We start from the raw sequence: 20,507 nt of genomic DNA, 5'->3' as shown, positions 1-20,507 counted from the left end.
AAGACCCACAGAGTTTTTAGGATGTTTGGTAATAGTTAGGATTCATTTTGTGTTATCTGAGTGTAAAGGTCTATGAGTTTTCTATGTGGACTCTAATGTTGTGTTATTGCTGGATGAGATTTAATGAGATGACGTATACTGCTGTAAAGAGGGTGACACCCTACAATATACTAGTCAGGTTACAATTTGACTGCAGTATTTAATCAGCCCATATGCATTTCTGGCAATAAAATCACTCACTCACATACTCTCTTTCTCCTACAGAGATAACTAATGATGTCACTGGTATAGCTAAATACTGGAACTGGCTGCATGAAGTGAAACTCATAGAATATACAAGGGGAGGTATGGCAAGAAGTGAATGGGCACTGGGGCACCAAAATACATATATTTTTCCTCTCCTGTTATCTATATGTATCTTATGTAGGCCTAGATTACAAGTGGAGCGCAAAATTGTGCTTACTCGAGTGCGATATTTGCGCTCCACTCATGCAAATGTACGCTGGTATTCCAAGTTCAGCACAATGTGAATGAGATCTTGCATTGAGGAACACTCAATGCAGTAAAATTGCATGATTAACAAGTGTATCATAAAAAGACAATGCTTTAACACCTACTCTGAATTTCACAAAAGCAGTAGACTTTTTTTTCTCCTATTTTCTGGCTCACTGTATCATGTGACAGATATTAGCCAATCACAGACTAGTATACGAATACCCTGTGAGCTTGTGCACATGCTCAGCAAGATCTTGTTCCCCAGAAAGAATGAATATAAAAAAACTGTGCAAAATTTGATAATGGAATAAATTGGAAAGTGTCTTAAAACTGAATGTTCTTTCTGAATCATAAAAGTTTATTTTGACTTGAGTGTCCCTTTAATGTTTCCGCCTCAGAGATAGGCTTTAATATATATATATATAATATAATAAAATTTTGTCTTATATTGTATTGTTTCCCGGTTGTACTTTTATCTTTGTACCCAGCGCTGCGGAATCTGTTGGCGCTTTATAAATAAAGAATAATAATAATAAAAGTGAATCAGTGCTACGGAATTTTCTGGCGCTATATAAATAAATAATAATAATAGTAAATGTGAGAAGACTGAGGAGCAGGACAAATAATGTATACCATATTCTGTCTGTATTTAATTAAATTGAACACCTTAAAATCATACGGCGAGATTACGAGTCTTGCGGTAGCCTTAAAAAGCAGCGTTGAGAGGTCCCAACGCTGCTTTTTAACGCCCGCTGGTATTACAAGTCTGGCAGGTACAGGTGTACCGCTCACTTTTCTTCCGCGACACGAGCTTACCGCAAATCCCCTTACGTAAACTGCGTATCCTATTTTTTTTATGGGATTTCCCTAACGCCGGTATTACGAGTCTTGGAAGAAGTGAGCGGTAGACCCTCTCCTGTCAAGACTCCTACCGCATTTAAAAGTCAGTAGTTAAGAGTTTTATGGGCTAACGCCGTAACATAAAACTCTTAACTAAAGTGATAAAAAGTACACTAACACCCACAAACTACCTATTAACCCCTAAACCGAGGCCCCCCCCACATCACAAACACTTAAATGCATTTTTTAACCACTAATCTGCTGACCGGACATCACCGCCACTTTAATAAATATATTAACCCCTAAACCGCCGCACTCCCGCCTCGCAAACAGTAGTTACACTTTATGAACCCCTAATCTGCCGTCCCTAACATCGCTGACACCTATCTACATTTATTAACCCCTAATCTGCCGCCCCCAACGTCACCGCTACTAAATTAAATGTATTAACCCCTAAACATAAGTCTAACCCTAAGTCTAACCCCCCTAACTTAAATATAATTTAAATAAAACGAAATAAAATTACTACAATTAACTAAATTATTCCTATTTAAAACTAAATACTTACCGATAAAATAAACCCTAAGATAGCTACAATATAACTAATAGTTACATTGTAGCTATTTTAGGATTTATTTTTATTTTACAGGCAACTTTGTATTTATTTTAACTAGGTACAATAGTTATTAAATAGTTATTAACTATTTAATAACTACCTAGCTAAAATAAATACAAAAGTACCTGTAAAATAAATCCTAACCTAAATTACAATTACACCTAACACTACACTATCATTAAATTAATTTACTAAATTACCTACAATTAACTACAATTAAATAAAATAAACTAAAGTACGAAAAAAACACTAAATTACAGAAAAAATAAAATAATTACAAGCATTTTAAACTAATTACACCTAATCTAATCCCCCTAATAAAATAAGCCCCCCAAAATAATAAAAATCCCTACCCTATACTAAATTACAAATAGCCCTTAAAAGGGCTTTTTGCGGGGCATTACCCCAAAGTAATCAGCTCTTTTTACCTGTAAAAAAAAAATACAATTCCCCCCCCAACATTAAAACCCAAAACCCACACACCCAACCCTACTCTAAAACCCACCCATTCCCCCTTAATAAAACCTAACACTACCCCCTTGAAGATAACCCTACCGTGAGACGCCTTCACCCAGCCGGGCACAAGTGGTCCTCCAGACGGGCAGAAGTCTTCATCCAGGCTGCGTCTTCTATCTTCATCCATCCGGAGCGGGTCCATCTTGAAGCCAGCTGACGCGGAGCATCCATCCAGACCGACGACTACACGACGAATGACGGTTCCTTTAAATGACGTCATCCAAGATGGCGTTCCTTGAATTCCGATTGGCTGATAGGATTCTATCAGCCAATCAGAATTAAGGTAGGAAAAATCCTATTGGCTGATGCAATCACCCAATAGGATTGAAGTTCAATCCTATTGGCTGATCCAATCAGCCAATAGGATTGAGCTCGCATTCTATTGGCTGTTCCAATCAGCCAATAGAATGCAAGCTCAATCCTATTGACTGATTGGATCAGCCAATAGGATTTTTCCTACCTTAACTCTGATTGGCTGATAGAATCCTATCAGCCAATCGGAATTCAAGGGACACCATCTTGGATGACGTCATTTAAAGGAACTGTCATTCGTCGTGTAGTCGTCGGTCTGGATGGATGGATGCTCCGCGTCGGCTGGCTTCAAGATGGACCTGCTCCGCTCCGGATGGATGAAGATAGAAGATGCCGCCTGGATGAAGACTTCTGCCGTTTGGAGGTTCTCTTCTGCCAGGATCGGATGAAGACTTCTGCCCCTCTGGAGGACCACTTGTGCCTGGCTGGGTGAAGACGTCTCACGGTAGGGTGATCTTCAAGGGGTTAGTGTTAGGTTTTATTAAGGGGGGATTGGGTGGGTTTTAGAGTAGGGTTGGGTGTGTGGGTGGTGGGTTTTAATGTTGGGGGGTATTGTACTTTTTTTACAGGTAAAAGAGCTGATTACTTTGGGTCAATGCCCCGCAAAAAGCCCCTTTAAAGGCTATTTGTAATTTAGTATAGGGTAGGGATTTTTATTATTTTGGGGGGCTTTTTATTTTATTAGGGGGATTAGATTAGTTGTAATTAGTTTAAAAAACTTGTAATTATTTTATTATTTTCTGTAATTTAGTGTTTTTTTTCGTACTTTAGTTTATTTAATTGTAATTAATTGTAGGTAATTTAGTTAATTTATTTAATAATAGTGTAGTGTTAGGTGTAATTGTAACTTAGGTTAGGGTTTATTTTACAGGTAAATTTGTACTTATTTTAACTAGGAGTTATTAAATAGTTAATAACTATTTAATAACTATTGTATCTAGTTAAAATAAATAAAAAATTGCCTGTAAAATAAAACCTAAGATAGATACAATGTAACAGTTATATTGTAGCTAGCTTAGGGTTTATTTTATAGGTAAGTATTTAGTTTTAAATAGGAATTATTTATTTAATTGTAGTAATTTTATTTAGATTATTTTAAGTTATATTTAAGTTAGGTGGGGTTAGGGTTAGACTTAGATTTAGGGGTTAATAACTTTATTATAGTGGCGGCAATGTTGGCGACGGCAGATTAGGGGTTAATAAGTGTAGTTAGGTGGGGGCGACTTTGGGGGCGGCAGAGTAGGGGTTAATAAATAAAAAGTAGGGTTCGGCGATGTTGGGGGCAGCATATTAGGGGTTCATAGGGATAGTATTGGTGGCGGCGGTGTCCGGAGTGGCAGATTAGGGGTTAATAATATTATGCAGGTGTCGGCGATGTTGGGGGTGGCAGATTAGGGTTAATAAGTGTAAGATTAGGGGTGTTTAGACTCAGGGTTCATGTTAGGGTGTTAGGTGTAGACATAAATTTTATTTCCCCATAGGAATCAATAGGGCTGCGTTAGAAGCTGAACGCTGCTTTTTTGCAGGTGTTAGGTTTTTTTTTCAGCCGATTCTGCCCCATTGATTCTTATGGGGAAATCGTGCACAAGCACGTTTAGCCAGCTCACCGCTACCGTAAGCAGCGCTGGTATTGAGGTGAGATGTGGAGCTAAATTTTGCTCTACGATCACCTTTTTGCGGCTAACGCCGGGTTTAAAAAAACCTGTAATACCAGCGTTGTCTTAAGTGAGCGGTGAAAAAAAAATGCTCGTTAGCAACGCACCCCTGTTACCGCAAAACTCGTAATCTCGGTGATATTTTCTTGCAAAATAAAGAAAATATTTTAATATACTGTATATATTTATTTATGTTTGCCACATTGCAGGTTCTCTAGTACAAGGCTAAAGTCCTGGGAACAGGCTGTGGCCCTCAAATTGTTGTTATGTTGCCCCCACAGCACTATCCATGTACACTGCCCTTAGCCACGCCTCCTTACAATCCTTTAGAAAATAATGATCTGTGGTCTAATATTTGTAGAGTTGGTTACTTTGTATTCCTTGTGTGGCATACTGATGTGGTATAATAGAGATGAATTCATGAAACTGAATACAAGGTGTAGTTTTTAGTCATAGTCATTGGGGAAAAAAATCTAACAATAATGTGTAATTTGCATGAAAGAAACAATGTGTTCGTTTGTGTTTGGATGTAGTATGTGGAATTGTGTGCGCTGTATGTGTGCTGTATGTGTGCTGTATGTGTGCTGTATGTGTGCTGTATGTGTGATGTATGTGTGCTCTATGTGTGCTGCATCTTTGTGTAGTTGTAGTAAGTATATTGGAAATGAGCACTAAAAAATCAAAAATAAAAAGGGGCACTAAACCCACATTTTCTTTCATGATTCAGATAGAGCATTCAGTTTTATTCAACTTTCTAATTTACTCCTATTATCAATTTTTCTTTGTTCTTTTCATATCTTTATTTTAAAAGCAGGAATGTAAAGCTTAGGAGCCGGCCAATTTTAGGTTCAGCACCCTGATAGTGCTTGCTTATTGGTGACTACATTTGGCTAACCCGCAAATATTAGGGATATTAAAGGGACATGAAACCCAATTTTTTTCTTTTATGACTGAGGTAGAGCATACGATTAAAAAAAAAATGTTTCTGATTTACATTTATTATCAAATTTGCTTTGTGCTTATGGTATTCTTTGTTAAAGAGCATACCTCGGTAGAGTACTACATAGCAACAAACAATGGTGCTCCAGATATGTCCTCTCTCCTGCTTTTAAAAAAAAATATACAAAGAGAGTGAAGTAAAATTGATAACAGAAGTAAAATTGAAACTTTTTTATTTATTTTTTATTTTGTGCTGAATTATGAAAAAAACATTCTTGGTTTCATGTTTCATTAAAGGGACATTGTACACTAAATTTTTCTTTGCATAATTGTTTTGTAGATGATCGATTTATATAGCCCATCTGGGTGCATTTTTGTAAAATTGTATAGTTTTGTTTATTTTTTAATAAATTTATGCTGATTTTTAAAACTTCTAACCACGCCTTAAAGTTTTAGATGTATACAGATGTCTGCAGACTCCAGCTTGCTCCTGTTTGTGTGAAGGATCTTTTCATATGCAGGGGAGTAGGGGGTCTGCTCTTCCTGCTTTCTCAGCCCATTTCAGTAGGTGTCCCAACCTCATCAACAGTGCTAAATTGGGAGCTTCTAAGTACATTTTTAAAAGGTTTTACACTGGATTTTTAGATCATTATCTGTGCATATTCGTCTTTATAGTAGTGTCTATTACATGCAGTTATATGAAAATTGGTGTATACTGTTCGTTTAACCCCTTTCACATCATAAGGACGCTGGGATTTAATCCCGAAGGACAGCATGGAAAATCCTACCTTATAAGGTGTCAGCCTCTCCCTTTTGATGAACGTAAGATCGGTCTGGTGGTGTGCCTTGCAATGTAGGCAGTCCCTCGTGATCTGATACCGGCCTTGAAAACATGTGATCGCATCCATGATCACGTGATTTCATTTTTGCAGCAAGTGTTTACATCGGAGCTTTGTTCCGATATTAAACACTTGTGCCGGACATGAAGGGGTTAATGTTTATTGTAGGTTAGTTTGAGAATAACCAAAATTTAAATACATGTTATAGTCATACACAAAATCATAGTACGGTATACAGTAGCTTATTCTTTTTAATTCAATTCCAAGGCATTCCACTCAACAAAGAAAGCAGGCAAGTTCATTTGGAAAGAAAAACACCAGATACAATACAGTTTTGTAAAATATTTTTGCTTCTGTGTCTAATGAAAAACAAAAAGAAATAAAAAGTTGCTTTTCTCAAGGATATTGATAAGGAAGCAAGAATGTAATATTGATGATGATAACTGTCTAATATGTATGAATGCAAGTTTTCCTTTTAACTGTGAATATTAATTAATGATATGTGTACAATTATAATGTCATAACATATTAGTAATTTTATAATTAACATTTTAAAACCTTCACAAACTTCATTCCAATCAGAAATAAACAATTAGATTATCATAATTTAGTTGAATACAGTCGTTAAAAGTGTGATTTGAACTTTGTTGTTACATTTTTTATCAAACGTAACAGTCTACGGACTATGCGTGAGAACGTTAGCTGTTGAAGCAGAAAAAAAAGCCACTCAAAACAAGAAAGACCAGGCCAGGGTGTAGAATTTCATAAGTAATATATATATATATATGGCAAACTGCCAAAAATGTGTTTTCTGAGTGTTTCCATTAGAGGTGTTGAATTGTCCCAGTGCATTAAATTGCAAAATTGTGTTTTTGTAGTCTGAATTCATAATTTTAAAAGATGAGGCACTGTCAGAAAAAAATGTGCAAAAATTATGGGTACAAACGCTTGTCACTGGGGCAGTACCCTCAAAGGTACATCCAATTTACCCTTTAACATGGGTACATATTAGAACCATTGCAGATTGTACCTTTCAATGGCCAGTATGTACCTTTGATGACTAGATTGGACCTTAATACCATGGTACCATAATGTACCCTTGAAAATAATGCTAATTTGGCCTTTTAAGGGTACTGCGCCAGTGACATGCCCTTTGTACCTCATAATGGCAATATTGTACTCAACACAGTAAATTTAAACTGATGTTTCTTCAAATTTAGTATATAACATACTAATATGCATTCACCTAATTTGTACTTGTGCAGACAGTATTACAATAGCCACACTGCAGTTTGATAACTTTGGATAATGTAGCCAAATAGCAGGTTCAAAGATTGCTACAGGAATTCCTGCAACAACCAGGCTAAACAACCAGTTTCAAAAGGGGCTACTTGAAATATTTTCTTTCACTCTGTACTAGACTCTAACAACAGCCCATAAAATTAGGGTGATACGCCATATAAAAAAATATATATATAGAAAATATATAGAAAACAACATAAAAATAAAATATAACTCCAACAAAAGGAAGGAGGATTCAGGAGAGAGATAAATGATAAAACTCACAACCATACATTGAATTGTCACTCTATGCAAAATATATGCAAATGAGCCTATTTCCCCAGTACACATTTTGGTGATGGACCTTCTACCAATAGGTGGAGCTGTGTTACACATGTCAAGGAACTTTCAACCATTAGATTGGCGATGTGACGTGTAGCACAATGTCCATGTATGTGACTGGGGAACGGTTACATTTTTTTTTTTTAAACAGGTTCTTTTTTTAAAACAGGTTTCTTTGTTAATACATTTGCTTTATGTTTAAGAGTTATCATCTTGATGCTCTAAATATAAACATTACAATGTTAAGAGCTTGTGTGCTATTTAGAACCAGCAACACAGTATCATTGAAGATATGGGTTGTTAAAGGGACACTGAACCCAATTTTTTTCTTTTGTGATTCAGATAGAGCATGAAATTTTAAGCAACTTTCTAATCTACTCCTATTATCAAATGTTTTTTATTCTCTTGGTATCTTTATTTGAAATGCAAGAATCTAACTTTAGATGCCGGCCCATTTTTGGTGAACAACCTGTCTTCTCCTTGCTGATTGGTGGAAAAAAATCATCCACCAATCAAAAAGTGTTGTCCAGAGTTCTTAACCCAAAAAAGCTTTGATGGCTTTTTTTCCCCCTTCAAATAAAGATAGCAAGAGAACAAAGAAAATTGATAATAGGAGTAAATTAGAAAGTTGCTTAAAATTGCATGCTCTATCTGAATCACAAAAGAAAAAAATTGGGTTCAGTGTCCCTTTAAGTATTTTTTGTTGCCTTGCCAACTTCTTGCATATTACCAACAACCATTGAACATTAATTATTTTGCTGTACAACATGTATGTTGAATTCATTTTTGGTGACTGCCAGTTATGTTTTTATTGAATAATTGGGGTGCACAAATGATATGGACTTGCAGGGTTTGGCAGCATTAAACCACCCACCCCCCTCAACCTTTTGGTCACACAAGTGATTGTATCTCTTTGGGGGGATTAAATGGTACAGACATGGACCCTTTGACAGTTGGAAATACATTTGTACCTTATTTACACCTAAATGGTATACATTAGTTCCTTAAGGTGAAATTATGATCCATTGAGGGTACAACCACAGCAGTTGTACCCTACATGTTCACAAACGGACCCCAACCGTACCCTTTTTTCTGACAGTGTGCCACGCCTCCTTACAATCCTTTAGAAAATAATGATCTGTGGTCTAATATTTGTAGAGTTGGTTACTTAGTATTCCTTGTGTGGCATACTGATGTGGTATAATAGAGATGAATTCATGAAACTGAATACAAGGGGGCATATGTATCAAGCTCCGTATGGAGCTTGATGCCCCGTGTTTCTGGCGAGCCTGCAGACTCGCCAGAAACAGCAGTTATGAAGCAGCGGTCACAAAGACCGCTGCTCCATAACCTGTCCGCTTGCTCTGAGCAGGCGGACAGATATCGCCGGAAATCAGTACGATCGGGTTGATTGACACCCCCCTGCTGGCGGCCCATTGGCCGCGAGTCTGCAGGGGGCGGCGTTGCACCAGCAGCTCTTGTGAGCTGCTGGTGCAATGCTGAATACGGCGAGCGTATTGCTCGCCGTATTCAGCGAGGTCTGTCGGATCAGGTCCGACAGACCTTAATAACTAGAGGCCTAGGTGTAGTTTTTAGTCATAGTCATTGGGGAAAAAAACAATAATGTGTAATTTGCACGAAAGAAACAATGTGTTTGTGTTTGGAAGTAATATGTGGTATTGTGTGTGCTGTATGTGTGATGTATGTGTGCTGTATGTGTGCTGTATGTGTGCTGTATGTATGCTGCATCTTTGGGTAGTTGTAGTAAGTATATTTGAAATGAGCACTAAAAAAACAAAATTAAACACTCACACCTATGCAGCTAAAATTCTTATGAGTATGGTCTTATATTAATTAAAGGGATACTAAACCCATTTTTTTTCTGTCATGATTCGGATAGAGCATGCAACTTTCTAATTTACTCCAATTATCATTTTTTCTTCATTCTCTTGCTATCTTTATTTTAAAAGTAGGAATGTAAAGCTTTGGAGCCAGCCCATTTTTAGGTTCTGACGGCATCAGAACGATGTGTGCAATGCTTCCAGGCAATGTGAACGTGAGGTTGCGTTCGCATTGCTCTCAACTTATAATACCAGAGCACATTTGTAAGCGCTGATATTACTGAGTGGTGCACAAAGATCGCGTTCCACTTGTAACAAATACTTATCCCCCTTGTAACTTTCACCTTTTTTTCTAGAGCTTTCTTCTGGCTTCCAAATGCACACTCCAGTTACTTTTATATAAGCTTTGGATTGAGAATATAAGGGCCAAGGCATGGCAGTGGGCATATGGAGTTCAGGGGAAAGCACTATAGGCTGTCATTTAGAAGATTTCAAGGGAGGTAAGTATATTTAAAAGCTTACAAACTTATGTAGGTAGGTGGCTTCAACAAGCAAAATTAGCTCTTTCATATGACAAACAAACTAAATGTAAAGTTGCTATTTAATACACTCTAACAGGTAAAAAGAAATCACTAAGAACGCACTAAAGGAAAGAAAATTTTACATTACACATAATCCTAAATCTTGGAAGTCTCTCAGGATTTTTGTGTTGTCTTGGCTGCCTCAAAGGGCTGAAACATATAGCAAAGCAATGATTTGCACCCCTCTCTGGCAGCCAAAGGGTTAACGCTGACTACGCACTGTAACACTAACCCTAACCTTCAAAACTTGTACACTTATCCCTAAGGCAACATTCTAACATTTGTCATTTTAATCATGAAAAACAGAAGGTGACATTTTCATGTTGTTTTAACCACATACATTTTTGGCACTTTTTCAGTAGTATGAGTGTATGACTTGCAATCACATAACTAGGAAACATGAGATTGATATACTAGAATCATTGTTGTACTCTTATCATTTGTACCCATGGACAGCGCTGCGGAATGTGTTGGCGCTTTATAAATAAAGTATAATAATAGTATCACTATCTCCTTTTCCTTTTTTACAGCTCTATGCCCCCCAGTTTGTGGTAAGTACAAATGGAGATGCTGTTTTTGGAATTTAAAAGTATTAAGTGTAAGATGATACTCAAATCTGTCTATAAGTTAAAAAACCTCTTAATGAAAGGACATAATGAATCGCCTTTAAAAAATGTGTTTGTTTTTTTGCATAATTTTAACCTAACTTAAAGGAGCAGGATTTGCATAGAGCCTATAAAATAATAATATGTTTCAAATTTACTTCTATTATCAAATTTGCTTTGTGCTCATGATATTCTTTGTTGAAGAGGATAGCAAGGTAGGTAGCGTGCACATATACATAACTGTTGCCATATAGTGTTCCAGACAAGTGTACGCTCCTAAACCTACCTACCTGCTTTTCAATGTATGATACAAAAATAATTACCATAAACAAATTTAATAGAAATAATAAATTGGGATTATTTTTTTTTACATTTGATTAAATAATCATTAGGGTTTTTGTGTTTCTTTAATTTGTTGTGTTATTGAAGATGGCAGGCAATTACTTTTTAATATATGCAAAAACCAAACTAAGGGGTTGACCGCAATCTATAATTTGATTATGACTCGATACTGATGCAATCACAATCAGTCATTTTAATTGTTTATCTGCACCACTTTTTCAATCAGTTTGGAGAAGATTGGCCCTATACTTAAAGGGACAATGTACTGTAATATTGGTTTCCCCTAATGTGTTTACAATGACTTGTTATACAAGCTGCAGAGTTTAAAATGTATGGGGATTTTTCCTTTAGGTATATTTTTGTGTTAATTGAAACCACAATCCAATGAAATTGGATTATCTTGAAGGGAGAAAAAAAACAATTAGCTTATCTCTCTGTGTTTGCTCAAAATCCTCATTTTTATCTCTCGCTATATACACAGTGAGACAGATAAATGAACATTTTATTATCTCTGTCTCTCTGGGCTGTGATTTATTTATAATCCATCTTGTTTGTGTTAGATTATAATTTTAAAAAATCTGGTATGTCTAGAGACCCCTAATAAAGTTTATTTTTTTAGTAGAAAAGTCCCTCTTCTAAAAAGAAATAAATATGTATATATACATTTTGTCTGCATTGTCAGGTAATCACTGTCGGCTAGATTTAGAGTTCTGCGGCCAAAGGGGTGCGTTAGCTACGCGTCCTTTTTCCCCCCGCACCTTTTAAATACCGCTGGTATTTAGAGTTCACAGAAGAGCTGCGTTAGGCTCCAAAAAGGGAGCGTACAGGCATATTTACCGCCACTGCAACTCTCAATACCAGCGGTGCTTACGGACGCGGCCAGCTTCAAAAACGTGCTCGTGCACGATTCCCCTATAGGAAACAATGGGGCCGTTTGAGCTGAAAAAAAACCTAACACCTTCAAAAAAGCAGCGTTCAGCTCCTAACGCAGCCCCATTGTTTCCTATGGGGAAACACTTCCTAAGTCTGCACCTAACACCCTAACATGAACCCCGAGTCTAAACACCCCTAACCTTACACTTATTAACCCCTAATCTGCCACCCCCGCTATCGCTGACACCTACATTATACAATTAACCCCTAATCTGCCGCTCCGTACACCGCCGCAACCTACGTTATCCCTATAAACCCCTAATCTGCTGCCCCTAACCCCCACCGACCCCTATATTATATTTATTAACCCCTAATCTGCCCCCCCCCAATGTCGCCGCTACCTACCTACAATTATTAACCCCTAATCTGCCGACCGGACTTCACTGCTACTCTAATAAATGTATTAACCCCTAAAGCTAAGTCTAACCCTAACCCTAGGGTTAGCACGAAATAAAATAAATCTTATTAAATAAATTAATCCTATTTAAAGCTAAATACTTACCTGTAAAATAAACACTAATATAGCTACAATATAAATAATAATTATATTGTAGCTATTTTAGGATTAATATTTATTTTACAGGCAACTTTGTATTTATTTTAACCAGGTACAATAGCTATTAAATAGTTAATAACAATTTAATAGCTACCTAGTTAAAATAATTACAAAAGTACCTGTAAAATATATCCTAACCTAAATTACAATTAAACCTAACACTACACTATCAATAAATTAATTAAATAAACTACCTACAATTATCTACAATTAAACCTAACACTACACTATCCATAAATAAATTAAATACAAATACTTACAAATAAATACAAATAAATACACTAACTAAAGTACAAAAAATAAAAAAAGAACTAAGTTACAAAAAATAAAAAAATAATTTACAAACATTATAAAAATATTACAACAATTTTAAGCTAATTACACCTACTCTAAGCCCCCTAATAAAATAACAAAGCCCCCCAAAATAAAAAAAATGCCCTACCCTATTCTAAAATAAAAATTGAAAAGCTCTTTTACCTTACTAGCCCTTAAAAGGGCCTTTTGCGGGGCATGCCCCAAATAATTCTGCTCTTTTGCCTGTAAAAAAAACATACAATACCCCCCCCCAACATTACAACCCACCACCCACATACCCCTAATCTAACCGTTTTTCTCGCCATTAAATGGACTTTCTAAAGATACCATTATTTTCATCATATCTTATAATTTACTATAAAAAAAAATGATAAAATATGAGGAAAAATGGAAAAAAACACACTTTTTCTAACTTTGAGCCCCAAAATCTGTTACATATCTACAACCACCAAAAAACACCCATGCTAAATAGTTTCTAAATTTTGTCCTGAGTTTAGAAATACCCAATGTTTACATGTTCTTTGCTTTTTTTGCAAGTTATAGGGCCATAAATACAAGTAGCACTTTGCTATTTCCAAACCATTTTTTTCCAAAATTAGCGCTAGTTACATTAGAACACTAATATCTTTCAGGAATCCCTGAATATCCCTTGACATGTATATATTTTATTTTAGTAGACATCCCAAATTATTGATCTAGGCCCATTTTGGTATATTTCATACCACCATTTCACCGCCAAATGCGATCAAATAAAAAAAATCGTTCATTTTTTCACAAACTTTCGGTTTCTCACTGAAATTATTTACAAACAACTTGTGCAATTATGGCATAAATGGTTGTAAATTCTTCTCTGGGATCCCCTTTGCTCAGAAATAGCAGACATATATGGCTTTGGCGTTGCTTTTTGGTAATTAGAAGGCCGCTAAATGCCACTGCGCACCACAAGTGTATTATGCCCAGCAGTTAAGGGGTTAATTAGGGAGCTTTTAGGGAGCTTGTAGGGTTAATTTTAGCTTTAGTGTAGTGTAGTAGACAACCCCAAGTATTGATCTAGTCACATTTTGGTATATTTCATGCCACCATTTCACCGCCAAATGCGATCAAATTAAAAAAAACGTAAATTTTTTCACAATTTTAGGTTTCTCACTGAAATCATTTACAAACAGCTTGTGCAATTATGGCACAAATGGTTGTAAATGCTTGTCTGGGATCCCCTTTGTTCAGAAATAGCAGACATATATGACTTTGGCGTTGCTTTCTGGTAATTAGAAGGCCGCTAAATCCTGCTGCGCCTCACACGTGTATTATGGCTAGCAGTGAAGGGGTTAATTAGGGAGTTTGTAGGGAGCTTGCAGGGTTAATTTTAGCTTTAGTGTAGAGATCAGCCTCCCATCTGACACATCCCACCCCCTGATCCCTCCCAAACAGCTCCCTTCCCTCCCCCACCCCACAATTGTCCCCGCCATCTTAAGTACTGGCAGAAAGTCTGCCAGTACTAAAATAAAAGGGTTTTAAAAAAATAAATACATTTTTTTTAGCATATTTACATATGCTACTGTGTAGGATCCCCCCCAAAACCGCTCTCTAACCCTCCCCTCTGCCTTATTGGGGGCCATCTTGGGTACTGGCAGCTGTCTGCCAGTACCCAGTTTGCAATAAAAAGTGCTTTTTTTTTGTTTTTGTTTTTTTTCTGTAGTGTAGCTTTGTAGCTTCCCCCCCCCCACACACAGACAAACCCCCACCACCTTGCTGATCGTTTTTTTTTTTTTTTATTATTTACTTTTTTTTACATTTTTTATTTCAGAATTTTCTGTAGTGTAGCGGTTCCCACCCGCTCCCTCCCCGTGCACGCGCCCGCCCCCACCCTCCCGTGCACGCGCGCGCCCGTGCGCGCCCCCAGCCACCCCCCGCCCACGATCCCGCCCCCCTTCACACAACCAGGGCCATCGATGGCCGCCTCCCGGTCCGGCTCCCACCCTCCAACGCAGTAAGCCACCGATCTCCGGTGCAGAGAGGGCCACAGAGTGGCTCTCTCTGCACCGGATGGCTTACAAAGGTTATTGCAGGATGCCTCCATATCGAGGCATCACTGCAATAACCGGAAAGCATCTGGAAGCGAGCAGGATCGCTTCCAGCTGCTTTCCACACTGAGGACGTGCAGGGTACGTTCTCAGGCATTAACTGCCTTTTTTCTGAGGACGTACCCTGCACGTCCTCAGTCATTAAGGGGTTAAATAAACCTAACACTAAGCCCCTGAAGATCTTCCTACCTTATCTTCACCACGCCGGGTATCACCAATCCGTCCAGAAGAGGGTCCGAAGTCTTCCTCCTATCCGGGGCTGAAGAGGTCCATCATCCGGCTGAAGTCTTCCTCCTATCCGGGGCTGAAGAGGTTCATCATCCGGCTGAAGTCTTTATCCAAGCGGGGGCTGAAGAGGTCCATCATCCGGCTGAAGTCTTTATCCAAGCGGGGGCTGAAGAGGTCCATCATCCGGCTGAAGTCTTCTATCAAGCGGCATCTTCAATCTTCTTTCTTCCGGATCCATCTTCATCCCGCCGACGCGGAACATCCATCCCGGCCGACGACTTCCCGACGAATGACGGTTCCTTTAAGGGACGTCATCCAAGATGGCGTCCCTCGAATTCCGATTGGCTGATAGGATTCTATCAGCCAATCGGAATTAAGGTAGGAAAATTCTGATTGGCTGATGGAATCAGCCAATCAGATTCAAGTTCAATCCGATTGGTTGATCCAATCAGCCAATCAGATTGAGCTTGCATTCTATTGGCTGATCTAGAATTTTTATTGTTTAAAAAGATGATAATCTCTTTATTTACCATTCCCCAGTTTTGCATAACCAACACTGTTATATTAAAGGGACATTAAAGAAAAAATAACAACTTTTTAAGTAGTAGTGCTTTAAGCAACAATTTCAATTCAACAAATAAGAGCAGATACCACAAGGAGGTGGCTATGCTCAGAAAAACGATTTGCTTTTATGCACTATCTGTGTATACTAGAATGATGATACATTAAAATGTAACTTTTAATCAGTTTAAAAATAAAAAAACAGCAAGAATAAAAAGAGCTGCTTGCTGCTCACACACACAGTTAAAAACACCCCAGTGCAATTCTATTGTGATTACAATATAAATAAATTGTGTTGAAACTAGAGCAACATTATTATATTATTAGAGAGGAAAATGCTGCAACACGTTTAGACACCCACAAGTACTGTGTCTTTAAATTGCTTGAATCAATCGCTCAGCATTAGCTATAAGCTTAGTTCTTTACAAATTTAAAGGGACACTGAACCCAATATATTTTTTTTGTGATTCAGATAGAGCATGCAATTTTAAGCAACTTTCTAATTTACTCCTATTATCAGTTTTTCTTCGTTATCTCTTGCTATCTTTATTTGAAAAAGAAGGCATCTAAGTTTTTTTTTTTTTTTTGGTTTAGAACTCTGGACAGCAGTTTTTTATTGGTGGATGAATTTATTCACCAATCAGCAAGGACAAACTAGGTTGTTCACCAAAAATGGGCCGGCATCTAAACTTACATTCTTGCATTTCAAATAAAGATACCAAGAGAATAAAGAAAATGTGATAATAGGAGTAAATTAGAAAGTTGCTTACAATTTCATGCTTTATCTGAATCACGAAAGTGTCCCTTTAAGTCACAGTGACCCCACTTGCGGTGCTAGCAGTACTAGGAGAGTACCGGTAAGTATAGCCTTCTCTAAAGGAAGGTTTAGTTACAAATCATTTGGCATTTTTAAACTAAGTCAACATTGTTTTTAAATATCAGAATTTACAACAGTTAAAATACAAAAAAGTCCCCTCCGGCTGTTGTAAATTCAGAGTTTCTTTCTGGCAAGCCTATATAACTTATTTTCGCATAATAGCTATAGCTGTCATTTTATTTAAGTTCTTATTAAAAGTTAAATTTTAACTTGAGTTTACTATTGAAGTGCTAAAAGAGCATTCATTCCCTTTCCCTATTCCTAATATAGGGTTAATTTGTGTATAGATAACAATGTGTTCACGCCCAGGGAGTTATTTAAGAGTTAGCACAACACAATACTAAATACAAAGTCATGTGATCAGGGGGCTGTCAGAAGATGCTTAGATACAAGGTAATCACAGAGGTAAAAAGTGTATTAAAGGGACAGTCTACCATAGAATTGTTATTGTTTTAAAAGATAGATAATCCCTTTATTACCCATTCCCCAGTTTTGCATAACCAACACGGTTATATTAATATACTTTTTACCTCTGTGATTACCTTGTATCTAGGGAACCTTCTTCCAGCCCCCTGATCACATGACTGTGACTGTTTATTATCTATCGTCTTAAATTTAGCATTGATTTGTGCTAAATCTTAAATAACCCCCCTGTGCCTGAACATAGTGTTATCTATATAGCCCACGTGTACTTTCTGTCTCTTTGTGTTGAAAAGAGATTTAAAAAGCATGTGATAAGAGGCAGCCCTCAAAGGCTTAGAAATTAGCATATGAGCCTACCCATGTTTAGTTTAAACTAAGAATACCAAGAGAAAAAAGCAAATTTGATGATAAAAGTAAATTGGAAAGTTGATTAAAATTAAAAGTCCTATCTGAATAATGAAAGTTTAATTTATACTAGACTGTCCCTTTAATATAACTGTGTTGTTTATGCAAAACTGGGGAATTTGTAATAAAGGGATTATCTATCTTTTAAAACAATAAAAAAATATATTGTAGACTGTCCCTTTAATATACTTTTTACTCTGTGATTACCTTGTATCTAAGCCTCTGCGGACTGCCCCCCTTATTTTTGTTATTTTGAAAGACTTGCATTTTAGCCCATCAGTGCTGACTCCTAGGTAACTCCTCGCACAATGTTATCTGTATGGCATGCATGAACTAACGCCCTCTAGCTGTGAAAAACTGCCAAAATTCATTTAGGTAAGTGGCAGCCTTCAAGGGCTTAGAAATTAGCATATGTGCCTACCTAGGTTTAGCATTGAACTAACCAAGAGAACACATCAAATTTGATAATAACAGACAGTTAATTGGAAAGTTGTTTAAAATTACATGCTGTATCTGAATCATGAAAGGTTAATTCTGACTAGACTGTCCATTTAAATAATAATCTACACATTCTCAGTTTGCATTTTGCAACATTATAGTTACGCCAGTCCTGTGCATCAGGCAGAAAACTGTCTACAGACTCTCATACTCATAAGACAAAGCTTTTCTAAAAAAAATCATACCATAGGTTACAGCAGTGCTTAATTCTGAATTTCTAGATATTATCCTGGGATAACTAAATAGGTTTCACTTTTCTAGAGATTCAGACATCACTTACAAGCATGAGTTAGTTCTAGGAAACTTCTTAGTACAGGTAGCCCTCAGTTTACGTTGGGGTTAGGTTCCAGAAGGAATGGTTGTAAATCGAAACCATTGTAAATTGAAACCCAGTTTATAATGTAAGTCGATGGGAAGTAAGGGAGATAGGTTCCAGGCCCCTCTCAAAATTGTCATAAGTAACACCTAATACATTATTATTAAAGCTTTGAAATGAAGACTTTAAATGCTAAACAGCATTATAAACCTAATAAAATAATCACACAACACAGAATATATAATTAAACTAAGTTAAATGAACAAAAACATTTGTTAACCAGCATTATAAACCTAATAAAATAACACACAAAACACAGACTTTACTTGCATTTTTCTGCAAACAGTTCTTTCTATGCATTCCAATCTGGACTGATTTATAGACAGGAAGATCTTGTTCCTTTGAAATCTGCTTGATAGCTCAGGTCTGGTTAAACTGATTAATTTCAGCTTGCTTGGCTTTGCTGCAACACAAGCGGACAGCTCCACCTACTGGCTATTTTAATAAATGCACTGCTTCTCAATGCTTTTCAATAGCAGTCACATGACTGGAAAAAAAGGTGGTTATTCTGAAACGGTGTAAATTGAACCGTTGTAAAACGAGGGTCACCTGTAGTTTACCAAAGAATATTAATTCAGGTTTGTAAGAGAAAATAGGAAGAGGGATAGTTTTGAAAAGCTATTTGTATATTGTATGAATCAAGTCTAGGTTGGTCCAGGTACAAACAATCTTCCAGTAACTCAAACCAAGGAACAAAGTAATGGTAAAAATTTTTTTTTTTATTTCTTCATTTTAAAATTATAAATGTACATATTTAGCAGTCTTTGTAGACCAGCAGAAAGCACAAAAAAACGATGCGTTTTGTGCCTCAACACAGGCACTTCGTCAGGTAAGTCCAGGAACTAGTGTCAACTCAAAAGTATTGCCAGGGTTTGCAATGAAATTACAAAATGGAGAGGATGATGACTGATGAGAAAACAGGTTTAAGAACAGGACAGTGGGTATATGTCCTAAAAGAAAAGAAAGAGGATTGTAAGGAAATGAGGAACATGATAAACAAATGTGAGCAAGAGCAATAACCTGTGAAATATATTAGTCTTTATTCAAAATAAAAAATTGTATGTTTTTCCTCAAACAACATATATAGTCATGCTATCCAACGTAAATCCCTTCACTACCTCTCTGTGTACCAAAAAAGTAATTCCTAAGGTCCACAGTATCATCCAAATGGCTTATCTTCTACTCCTTCTTGACAGACTACCATCAACCTCCAGAAATCTTCACTAATCTCTCTACAAATGATAAAATTCACATATTTACAGGTTTTGATTATGGAAGAATTGACCAAAGTTTATCTATTTAAATAGATGCAAAATAATTTAAAGGGACATTGAACATGGCTTGCTTTTGTGGAAAAATTGTGCTATGTTCCACACTCCTTTAGAAAGGGCAAAACACAAATTCTGTAACTTGGGTTTTCAAAATGCTCTTAATTGCCTAAACCAGCTATTTGATTTTCAGGTTACAGAATTAGTTTTTCGGCCGGTCTAGGTAGAGTGGGGCAAGCACAATGTTTACACAAAAGCAAGATGTACATAATGCCCTTTTTAAAGGATATTAAATTCATGTCTATCATATATATGAAAGGGCAGCAATTAGTAACAAAATGTTTTTTTTTTTGGGTGTAAAGCAGCTTCATTGAATTTGTTAACATTGATGTTGAAACCATGAGGAAATGAAAGCTTATGCCACAATTGTCAGCAGGGATCAATTGTTTTCTGGAGCATAAGAGCTGTTACAACATGTACAGAAACGTGAAAACCAAAATGTTTTAGTGAACACAGGAAGAGCTAGTTAAAAAAATAGTCATGTCCCTTCAATTTAAGTGACACATACTATAGATAGAGCATATAGAATATATCTGTATCGTATTAGTTGTTCATTATATAGCCAGACATCCAAACTCTACCAGAATTTCTGGGATTCTCCCGCATTGTAATAGCATCTCACTGACGCCCGCAAATTAAATACAATATCCCGTAAACGTGGTTAACCTCTTTATATCAGCTGTGCATTACACACAGAGCCATTCAAACATCAGCTTTCTGTG

This window comes from Bombina bombina, chromosome 6 (genome assembly GCF_027579735.1).
Source record: "Bombina bombina isolate aBomBom1 chromosome 6, aBomBom1.pri, whole genome shotgun sequence".
Classification (NCBI taxonomy): Eukaryota; Metazoa; Chordata; class Amphibia; order Anura; family Bombinatoridae; genus Bombina; species Bombina bombina.
This window is presented reverse-complemented; position numbering follows the sequence as displayed.